Below are 11,955 nucleotides of genomic sequence, written 5' to 3'. Positions count from 1 at the left end.
TGTTCAAAAATAATTTTCATAAACTTAAACCTATATAACTTTTTTCTGGATTTACTTTTTTTTTTTTTTACTTCAGCAATAATCTGCCAAGTCTGTGCTCCAAAGCTTAGCTTAACAGACATTTTTGTCCTCTATAGACCTATGTGTAACTGTTTTTTTATTGATGCACAAGGGTTAACCCTTTAGGCGCCAGAGGTTTTTTCCTAAAACGTTCGATTTTGACATCTTAATTTCAAAAGGCTATATCTTAAAAGTGATAAAAGATAGAGACTTTCTGTAAATTAGAGAAATATTAAGGATGACCCAAAGTTTATGTAGGGATTACATTTTCCCATCTAATTTGCATATTATGACGTCATATCGTGGCACAATCTTGGATTATAGAATATTCATGAAAAGTCGCATGTTTAAATGATAAAATGCAGCACTTCTTTCCCCCCAAAATGTCCATCATGATTCCATGTATGGGGCACATATATATTATTCATATGACATACAAACACAAGTAGACAAGACCTGTTTAGTTGAAACGCTCACTCGCCACGGCAAGGCACAGATCACGAGTGAGATGATACGAGCAGCGCGGCCAGATCTGCCTCGCGTGCGCCGAGTGTGCACAGCTCGGACTGCTGTCATTGTGACTCCCCACCCTGCCTCCACGTTGCCTCCTAACTGTCCTATGAATACTTCGACCTCGTCTAACATACTCAGTGGCATTAGACAAAGTCTCCACCACAATACTGTCACCGTGATTGCAGAGAGGCTCTGATAACATGGCTCACTCGCACACTATCTCCGCTTTTGATCTCACTGATTCAATGCGCTCTAACTCAAACATTTTGTATAGAAGCATGGCGTTTTTTTGATTCGGGGATGAAGTATGACATGTCTGCCATCCAGTGGAGGGGAGGTCGAACAAAATTTGACACCCAATTTGACAAAATCTGCGTTTTATTCAGTGCCGCATCTTGTCGAGTAAACCGTGGCGCCTAGAGGGTTAAGATATCATTGATCTCAGCAGAGGAGGATTAAACAACTCCACAAACAGAATTACCAGCTTCACTTATAAACTAATCAGACTGACTTTATTTCTGTCATCCATTTACAGAAGCTCTTATTGAAAATTAACAGATGTTTAGATGTTGATGATTTATTGAAAATGTGTGGTCACCATTATGGTGATCACTGTTTCCTTTAGTTGGGCAGTTTGACTCTTGGCTTTTTATGTGAGTTTGTGGTCTTTGTAACAGTGTTTACTGAAACACATAATTTATTGTCAAGAAAGCCAGGAACAAAGAGGATCAGGTGATATAGTTTTTTTAGCATCATAAAGTAGAATAATACACTAATCTTATCCCTGACCAAAAGTGACTATTTGTTATTAATAGATTATATTTACTAACAATACTTTCTTGCCACAGATTTGACATTTTGAATTTCGATTTTTAAATACATTACAGGATTTTTAGACACACACAGACGTCAAGAATCAACATATGAATCTCAACAATGGTGACATGCTTCATGCCGCAATGCATGCTGGGAGCCACCCATAATATAAAACTCATGGTTCCCAGTATGCATTGCGGCATGAAGCATGTTACACCAGACAACTCTATATAGTATGATATTGGACTTATTTTGATATTTTTTAAATACATTTTGTCCAACAGCCCAAGCATGCATACAGGCCTATATAATGGCGTGTAAAACAAATTTATAATTTATAATCAGCTCCATATTGGATTCCAAGTGATCAAGAGCTTAGAGCATTTCATTCAAACACATTTCAAGAGTTCACCAGTAGTGGACACTCGTGCAACATTAGCGAGGGATGAGCATAAAGAGTGGAGGTAAACACAGCCTCGCCCTGCGTCTCAATGTCCACACTATCCTTCCTAAACAGTGTGTGAGATTAAAATAAGTGTCCCAAAGCGTAGTGTGTTGAAGAGTGTGCCAGAAGTCCCCGGATGGTCTAGTTTGCCCGGTGTGTTTTCGACCCATACTCACTATAACGGCTGATTTTACCCACAACCCTATTTTTCTTTAAGGTCAAAAATATCATTTTAAAAAAGATAAGCGCCAAAGTCGCAAAATTGCGACGTCATACTTAATAAAACAGGCAGATCGGAATATGGTGTAATATCTAATTTGTATTCCCTACCACTAGATGGCAGACATGTAATACTTCGATTCAAGATCAAAATGATGTCATGTTCCTATTCAAAGTGTTGGAGGAAACAGCAGAGCAAGTGAGCGATCGTGTCATTGATGCGGAAGCAGTTCAGTTCAGAGCGTCTGAGTAAATTGTGAGATTTGTGAGAGAAAATCGTCAAATGGCTAATAAAAACTTGTACCATGAGGATGTGTTGCAAATGTTATTCGCCGATTCTGACTCTAAAGGGGAATATTTGCCTTTTGTAAATGACGATTGGCCGTCTAATGATCGCGCTTCTCCTGGTACAACTTTGCCGCGCAATGGTGCCGCGCGTGCTTCTCCCGGTACAACTTTGCCGCGCAATGGTGCCGCCCGCGCTTCTCCCGGTACAACTTTGCCGCGCGCGCTTCTCCTGGTACAACTTTGCCGCGCAATGGTGCCGCGCGCTTCTCCTGGTACAACTTTGCCGCGCAATGGTGCCGCGCGCGCTTCTCCCGGTACAACTTTGAAGCGCAATGGTGCCGCCCGCGCTTCTCCCGGTACAACTTTGAAGCGCAATGGTGCCGCCCGCGCTTCTCCCGGTACAACTTTGCCGCGCAATGGTGCCGCCCGCGCCTCTCCTGGTACAACTTTGCCGCGCAATGGTGCCGCCCGCGCTTCTCCCGGTACAACTTTGCCGCGCAATGGTGCCGCGCGCGCTTCTCCCGGTACAACTTTGAAGCGCAATGGTGCCGCCCGCGCTTCTCCCGGTACAACTTTGCCGCGCAATGGTGCCGCGCGCGCTTCTCCCGGTACAACTTTGAAGCGCAATGGTGCCGCCCGCGCTTCTCCCGGTACAACTTTGCCGCGCAATGGTGCCGCCCGCGCTTCTCCCGGTACAACTTTGCCACGCAATGGTGCCGCGCGCGCTTCTCCCGGTACAACTTTGAAGCGCAATGGTGCCGCCCGCGCTTCTCCCGGTACAACTTTGCCGCGCAATGGTGCCGCGCGCGCTTCTCCCGGTACAACTTTGAAGCGCAATGGTAACGCCCGCGCTTCTCCCGGTACAACTTTGAAGCGCAATGGTGCCGCCCGCGCTTCTCCCGGTACAACTTTGAAGCACAATGGTGCCGCCCGCGCTTCTCCCGGTACAACTTTGCCGCGCAATGGTGCCGCCCGCGCCTCTCCTGGTACAACTTTGCCGCGCAATGGTGCCGCCCGCGCTTCTCCCGGTACAACTTTGCCACGCAATGGTGCCGCGCGCGCTTCTCCCGGTACAACTTTGAAGCGCAATGGTGCCGTCCGCGCTTCTCCCGGTACAACTTTGCCGCGCAATGGTGCCGCGCGCGCTTCTCCCGGTACAACTTTGAAGCGCAATGGTGCCGCGCGCGCTTCTCCCGGTACAACTTTGCCGTGCAATGGTGCCGCCGTGCAAGGCGCGAGTGTTCACGAAGCACAAACAGATCATTTTGACCATTTGCCCAACGGGGATGGCGGGGGTGGACGTGGTCTCAGTGTACACAGGACAGCTGTTGCTAGAGGTAAAGGCAGCAGGTTTTCACATGTGTTTTACTGCTAAAGTATTGTAATATAGTGATAATTTAGTACTTTCTCCTATTTTATTGTTGGTTTCCTCTTTTCCGATCATTTGGAATGAGGATAAAAAAAAGAAAAAAGAAACATGTAAATTAATTCCAACATCAATTCAATATCTACTATTTCCTGAATATTACTGATGAACTGATCAAAAAGTAGGCTACTGTTCACATGCGTTTTACTACTATATAGTATAGTAATAATTTAATACTTTCTCCTGTTATTGTTGGTTTCCTCTTTTCTCATCATTTGGAATGAGCATTAAAATAAATAAATACATAAAACATGCAAATAAATTCAAACATCAGTTAAATATCTACTATTTCCTGGATATTATGAAATTTAAGAGGGCCACCCCCTGATGACGTCATAATATACTAATTAGATGAGTATATTTACACCCCAACATTTTTCTAATTTACAGTAGATCTCTATCTTTAAGCCCTTTCAAGCCACAAGCTTTTGAAATTTTGATGTCAAAATTCTGTGCCGATGGCTTCTGTCTTTGTCTATAATTGTCCTCAATTCTCCTTTTCAGCTCAAGCTGATACAACAACACAAGACACAAAATCTCAGGATCCTGCAAACACACAAGGTTCATAATCAGAGTCTTTAGTCTTTGTCTATAATTGTCCTGAATCTGGCCTGTCCGTCTCTGACTCTGAGCTCGATCTCTTCTTCAGTCATAGGGATTTCTGTCGCTGCAGTCGCTGTTCTCCTTCTTGCTCTTCTCTGGCTGATCTGCAGAAAAACAGCTGGTGAGTTTTCACATTTACTCCTTTATAACAATTAAAAACAGTTCAGATGAGCAAACAAACACATCATGTTCAGACTGTAAGTATCACAGAAACATGTGGATTATATGAAATTCTCAAACAGAAGTTTATTCCTGCTGAGAAATCCTGTAATGTCAATCTCAACGAGATATCAAGTCAACAATCATTTGTATTGTTCATTTTAATGCTTCAACACAATCTGATTGTCCATAAATACTCATATTTCACGAGGCACTTGTTTTCAGATAATAAAAGAAGGACTGCCGACTCTGCGGTGAGTTCAGTAATGCAGTGATTTAGATTTGATTAATGTCTTTAAAGCTCAATAAAGTGTCATTCATGCAGTTTAACTGTTTGTTCTGAAGGTCAAAGATGAGAATGAACATACAGGGACGTATGAGACGATCAACATGTCCACTCCTCCTGCAAGAGCCGATGTGAGTCACTAAATCATCAAACATTACGCTCACTGTCTGTTCAATAATGTGATTTAAAAGCTTTTGTGTTATTCTACATATTATAGTGAGATATGTGTGTGTTAAACTTGACTCTCTGTACGTTTGCATTGATGTTTAGGAGCAGACAGATGATGTGACTTATTCTGAGGTCACTTCTTTCAATACAAAGCCAGTAAAAGCGCTCAATGTGAGTAGATACCAGCACATTCCCTTGTTCTTCATCACTGTCCATCATCACTGACTCTCAGATAAATGAAGCTCATGCTCTAATAATGGTAATAATAATCGCTGTGGTTCAAACATTGATGGACAGAATCTGTGCTGTTCTTTCAGGATCATGATGATACAGTGACTTATGCTGCCATCAGAGGAAGAGAAGAACCGCAGGATGAACTTTACGCCTCTGTGAACGAGAACAAGACCTTCACAAATACACATTAATGATACAGATCATGAGCTCATCCCAGATAGCAACATTGTTTCAGCACAGATCTGGCCCACATGCTGCGTGGAAGGACGGCCCTAGGGCGGACCGCTCCTGTTTGCCAGATCTGGGCCACAAGCAGGCCATAGCAATGCCACATGTCAGCCAGAGCAAAGAAATAAACCAGAACTGGACCTTGACCCACACAAGTGCCAGATGTGGGCCGGATCTGGGCCGAAACAATGTTGCTATCTGGGATCGTATCAGGATATCTGGTGTTTGGAGGAAATGTATACTTGTGTGTGAACGAGCAGATATTTGTTGAATGTCCTGTGAATATGAATGAGATTTATTGTGAGTCATCATCTGGTCTGTCGTCGGCCAGAGCACAGAATCTCCTCTATATCATCACAGCTACAGTAAAGATAGAGATTATCCGCTGGATTTCTGTCTGAAAACCTTCATCTTCATGCAGAAGCTCATGCTGAATGATCCTCTTGCTTCAGCTTGTATATCAGCTGTTTCTTCTACAGAGAGACGTCCGTCTGAGAATTACATCAGTGTCTGCTTGCATTATATTGTCATCAAATATTCAAAAGTTTTACTTTGCAGTGTCTATATGTTACGAAATGTCAGTTATTTCTTTCTTTTTTTTCACATGTGACAATAAAGAGCATGATAAATCATGATTTAAAAGTTGTCGTCTCTTCCATTCCTGTAAAAACAGACGTAACTAAACTTGCTCTTGTTAGCTGGAAAGTTTCATGGTTAGAATTCACGATTTAAATAAATTCTTCTATGAAGGTAAAAGAGTAGCAAAATTCGAGAGCTTGTAGATTAGAATTTGAGAACAAAATTTTCATGTTTGTAAGCTGAAATTTACCCTCATAGTTCTGACGTGAAAGTTAATTTTTTAATTCACACAGACAATAAACTAGTCAGACTTTACCAACTAAGTCCAAACGTCGAGCGAGGTGAGATGACCATTACACTGACCTCGTACCTTATGCACACGATGATGTTGAAACGATGGAATCTCGTTTACACTGCAGGTTTTGATGCCCAATATTGATTTGTTGCCTATATCCATTTTTTTTCTGTCAAAGATACTAGAAAAGGCAGTATCTTCACAACTATGTTCCTTTTTAGAAAGAATTTTCAGTCCGGATTTAGACCGTATCATAGTACTGAGACATCTCTCATCACAAATGATTTGCTCATCATCTGATCGTGGTTGTATCTCTCTATTAGTGTTACTCGATCTTAGTGCTGCATTTGACACCATTGACCACAACATTCTTTTAAATAGACTCGAAAATTATGTTGGCATTAGTGGAATTGCACTAGCATGGTTTAAATCATACTTATCAGACCGTTATCAGTTTGTAGCAGTAAATGAAGAGATGTCTTATCGATCACAAGTTCAGTATGGCGTACCACAAGGCTCAGTACTAGGACCGCTGCTGTTCACTCTGTACATGCTACCCTTAGGAGATATCATTAGGGAACATGGAGTTAGCTTTCACTGTTATGCCGATGATACTTAGCTCTATATTTCTTCACACCCTGACGAAACATACCAATCCACAAAATTAACGGAATGCATAGCTGATATACAAAACTAAATGACTAGTAATTTCCTACTACTGAATTCTGAAAAAACAGAGATTCTTATTATTGGACAAAAAACTTCTGTCAAGTCCTCGTCGTCGGTTAGGAACCTGGGTGTGCTCTTTGATACCAATCTTTCATTTGAAAGTCACATGTCTAGTATCTGTAAAACTGCATCTTAAAAATATATCTAAATTACGTCATATGCTCTCACTGACAAATGCGGAACAGTTAATTAATGCGTTCATGACCTCAAGGCTAGATTATTGTAATGCTCTACTGGGTGGTTGCCCTGCACGCTTAATAAACAAACTCCAGCTGGTCCAAAACGCAGCAGCTCGAGTTCTTACCAGAACCAGGAAATATGACCATATTAGCCCGGTTCTGTCAACACTGCATTGGCTCCCTATTAAACATCGTATAAATTTTTAAATATTGCTGATTACTTACAAAGCACTAAATGGTTTAGCTCCGCAGTACTTGAGCGAGCTCTTAACGCATTATAGTCCTTCACGTCTATTGCGATCTCAAAATTCCGGCCAGTTGATAATACCTAGAATATCTAAATCGACTGCTGGTGGTAGATCCTTTTCCTATTTAGCACCAAAACTCTTGAACAATCTTCCTAACATTGTCCGGGAAGCAGACACTGAACACTTCCTCAAATCTGCTTTATCAGCGTTTAACCTATTCTGAGAACAGAGCTATTCTCTGAATGTGTTCAAATGCATCTGCAAAATCAGCATCATCTGGAAATCCCACTGAATGCTACACTTGAAGTCCATTTCAGAGTCTTATATCTGAGCTTTCTCTATTCTCCCGAGTAACTCTCTCAGTTAAATCATCTAAAAGACAACATTTGATGTTTTGCATATGTGATAGTCCTATTTCTCTTTATTTTGCAGATTTTAAACACACATAAACACTAACATTTTACATTAAACATTTCCTTTATCGCATTTACAGTCAATGAAGAACTCATGATGGTGTTCCAGCATCTACCAGCAGAGGGTTGATGAGATTATTCAGTCAATTCCTGACCCAATCCCAGATGAAAACAGTGAGGATCAGGCACTCTTTTAGAAAGACAAGTTTCGGGCTATGCTTTTGGACTCTGCTCATGCTCATGCTCTGCTCTGCTCATATATATCATAAACAGGTAAGAGCTTAAATATATACTTACCTGTCAATGGGTGTTTGAGTCTACTCTCCCTATAAAAGCGAGGCCAGACTCACAATCAGGACTTGTTGACTGCAACTGCGGCGCCTCAAGCAAACCTTTGTGTACTGTGGATACGGTTTGGAGAGTTTTCGCCTTTATTTTTTATTTATTTATTTTTGGTACTTTTTAGGTTTTTGTGTGCACCTGGATATATACTTCACAGTGGACTGTCTCTCTTATTGGCACTGTAAATAAAATACACCTTGCACGAGAGTGCTCTGCGAGTAAGCATCACTTGTTTTCATCCTCATGCACCCCAGTTACCGTTTTTCCAGTGGCACTCGCTTCATCACAGTCGGCAAGCACAGACCCATCCTCGACCCATCTTCAGTGTTCTGGCTGAATGAAGGAGGTTCTCGTTTAAGATTTTACGGTGCATTGGCCCCTCAATAAAGTCGTCCTGTACCTTTACCAGAAAAACCGCCCAAAAGCATGATGTTTCCACCGCCGTGCTTCACTGTAGGGATGGTCTTCTTGGGGTCATAGTCAGCATTTCTCTCCCTCCAAACACGGCGAGTTGAGTTGATGCCAAAGAATTAAAAATGTTGGTCTCACCTGTCCACAGCACTTTCTCCCAAGCCTTCTCTGAATCATTAGATGTTGATTGGCAAACTTCAGATGGGCTTGAACATGTGCCTTCTTGAGCGGGGGACCTTGCGGGGGCTGAAGGATTTCAATCCATTGCGGCGTAGTGTGTTACCAATGGTTTGCTTGGTGACTGTGGTCCCAAATTTGCCCATTGGCCTCTGTCCATCATGGCCTCCTGATCATCTAAACATACTAATTGGCTTCATCACTGTCTCCTCTCCACCAGTAAGTTGGTGTGTGTGTGTGTGTGTGTGTCGCATCATCCAGGTGGAGCTGCACATTAGTGGTGGTTGAGGAGATTCCCCCTTCCATGTAAAGCACTTTGAGTTAGGGGTGACCGATTATCGGCGCCGATATTAATCATTTTTATGGTTATCGGTATCGGTCATTTTCAAAACCGATTTGCCGATAAAATAATTTTATTTTGAAATGCGCTATATTTGGCTCTAACGCAGCCACATCTGTCGGAACTCACCACTCTGTAGACTAGACTAATGTCCCCGCCCATCTGAGTTGTTGGGAGTCAGAGTCCGGCGGATCAACGCGGAAAGCTGAAGGCACTGAAAGTTTTGCACTCTCACACCGAAAGCTCTTGCAGACTGGAGCTGCTTCACTGATCATCAGTTGTCTCTCAAAGTTGAGGCAGCAGCAGACTTTGCTGAAGAAGCAATACATTACTACACTGAAGTTGCAAAATACCTCAATATAATAGAGCCCTGTGATTTCCGCGATGCAGAAAACAGACGAAATCCAGTCATAAAAACAGAATTTACTGTATAAAGCAGAATATCACGGAATTTGTCAACTTTTTGATGAATTAATAAAAAGCAGGTCAGCACAAATCAAATCGAATTTCAAACCGCAAAAAGACTTTACATATGAATCCTGCGTGTCTCTAAATGAATGGCGCAGACGCGTGATTTCATTTACCACACACACACACACACACACACACACTGGAGCACGCGTGACGCTTGCGCTGTTTTCAGCCTCAGCCGCATCATTATATGAGGACATGATTGTATAATCATCTCCAGAGTCGCTTAGTCACTTCATGAGCTTTTTAATGCTTCAACTGAGAAATGTTATCGTCATATCATAAACACAAAGATCTCCACGGCAACCCGTCAAAATAAAAGTTCGTTTTTTTTCATAGGGCCCTAAAAATTCAATTTTTGTTAAACTGTAAATAAATTGAATAAGTTTGATGATTTCAATTAATTAGAAATGCTTTTTGATTACTAAAATTTAATTTAAACATTAAAATAGAGTCTTTAAGTTTTACAAAGTGTTTACAGAATGCTGCTGGGTGCTCCCTGCACCTTTTAAGTTATTATATAATTATTATTATTATTAATAACAGTTCTCAGATTCAAAGATATGTTTAAAATAATTTAAAGAAAGTATTTGTCAAAACCCTTTGTTATTCTTAATTTTGACATTAATTTAAATTTTTACACCAGACATAAATCGGTTCAAAATATCGGTTATCGGTCTATTTGATCTGTAATAATTGGTATCGGCATCAGCCCTGAAAATCACATATCGGTCGACCCCTTTATTATTATTATTAACTGCCTTGAGATCATTAACAAGCTCCTCCCGTGTAGTTCTGGGCTGATCCCTGACCTTTCTCATGACTATCCTCATGAGGCCATGGAGCTACAGACGGAGGGCGATTGATTTTTCACTTTGTATTCCTTCTCCTTCTCTCCAAGCGTCTTGCTGATGGTCTTGTAGCCCATTCCAGCCTTGTGTAGGCCTACAATCTGCTCCCTGACCTGTGGTCTTGCCCATGCTGGTGGAGAGGTTGGAATGGTAGACACAGATTCCGTGGAGAAGTGTCCACTGACATTAGGAGCACTTTCTTGAAGTGACAGGGCTAATCTGTGTCCCACATGACCAATCTGTGGGAGGCAGAATTCTTGCTGGTTGGTTGGGGATCAAATATTTATTTCACTCGATCAAACCTTTATATAATGTGATTTTCTGGATTTTTTTGGTTGATATTCTGTCTCTACCAGTTCAAATAAACCTCCCATAAAAATGATAGACCCTTCATTTCTTTGTAAGTAGGCAAACTTACAAAATCACCAGGAGATCAAATAATGTTTTTCCTCCACTGTACGAGAGTCTAAAATTGGCCTGTCAGTCTGACAGACGTGGTGTAATTGGTGCTTCTATGGAAGTAAAATAGACCAATTTCCAGCCGACGTCACAGTTACGTCACGGCGCTAGCTGGTGGCAGAACAAAGGGAAAACTGGAGCCGGCAAATACAAACCAGCACAAATTCGGCTACAAAATAAGGATCTTAAATTCTTATTATTATTATTAAATGTCATCTTGTATTGTTGGGTGTAAGAATCAAATAAAAAATGTATATGCTTTATCTGCAATTTTTTATTTCTAGAAAATATTCACCTCATTAAAATTGCACCGTAATGTCACTCTTTACATTGTCGTCTTCATGGCGCTGGCTCGGCAGAACTGCGGATCGTACACACACGTCTTTACATGACCATTCAGCACATAGTTAAAGTCATCTAAAGATTTATATGCCCTCCGTTTCTCTATCGGATAGGTGTAGAAGTCAGGCCACTCAACCGGAGCTAGCGTTAACGTTAATCCTGTCAGATCCTCAATGAGTGTACGGGTCAGCCAATCTGGTTCCGTCCGTTAAAATTAACTTTTGCAAATAACAATCGCGGTCCTGGACACTGAGTGGCCTTGCACATTAAGATAAAATCGGATTTTCTCCAGTCATCGTTAAGAACAAGCTAACAAAACTTGCAGACGGCCAGAGGGATCGTTCTGCCACCACCTAAGCGCCGCCCACATAAAAACGTCACCATGTTTACCAACTGAAAATTGGTCTATAATGAAAAATGTTTTTTAAACAAAAAAGCTTGTTGAATTGCATTAAAAAATATATGCATTGCATTAACCCTGCTTGCATTTTATTGCATTGTATTTTTAGGGCTTGCATTTTTATGGGCTGAAATTCAACATGGTTGTATATTTAAGCTGTGAATATTTCAATTCAAAACATTTCACACACGTTTTTATTATTAAAAATTCAATAACCAATATTCACCTTTCAGATTTCACTTCCAAAATGTTCATTCTATTTAAAAATACAACC

At 41.3% G+C, this 11,955-nt stretch overlaps 1 long non-coding RNA gene across 1 annotated transcript; it reads left to right on the top strand.

Moving 5' to 3' along the window:
• Positions 1-4,261: 4,261 nt before the first annotated feature.
• LOC130079896 (uncharacterized) lies at positions 4,262-4,669 on the top strand. The gene is made up of 2 exons (XR_008806624.1): positions 4,262-4,328; positions 4,417-4,669. It is a non-coding gene; the product is annotated as an uncharacterized LOC130079896 (long non-coding RNA).
• The last annotated feature ends 7,286 nt before the right edge of the window (positions 4,670-11,955 follow it).

The sequence above is a fragment of the Rhinichthys klamathensis genome, unplaced genomic scaffold (genome assembly GCF_029890125.1).
Source record: "Rhinichthys klamathensis goyatoka isolate OS25496 unplaced genomic scaffold, OSU_Roscu_1.1 h1tg001482l_1, whole genome shotgun sequence".
In the NCBI taxonomy this organism is placed as follows: Eukaryota; Metazoa; Chordata; class Actinopteri; order Cypriniformes; family Leuciscidae; genus Rhinichthys; species Rhinichthys klamathensis.
This window is presented reverse-complemented; position numbering and strand designations above follow the sequence as displayed.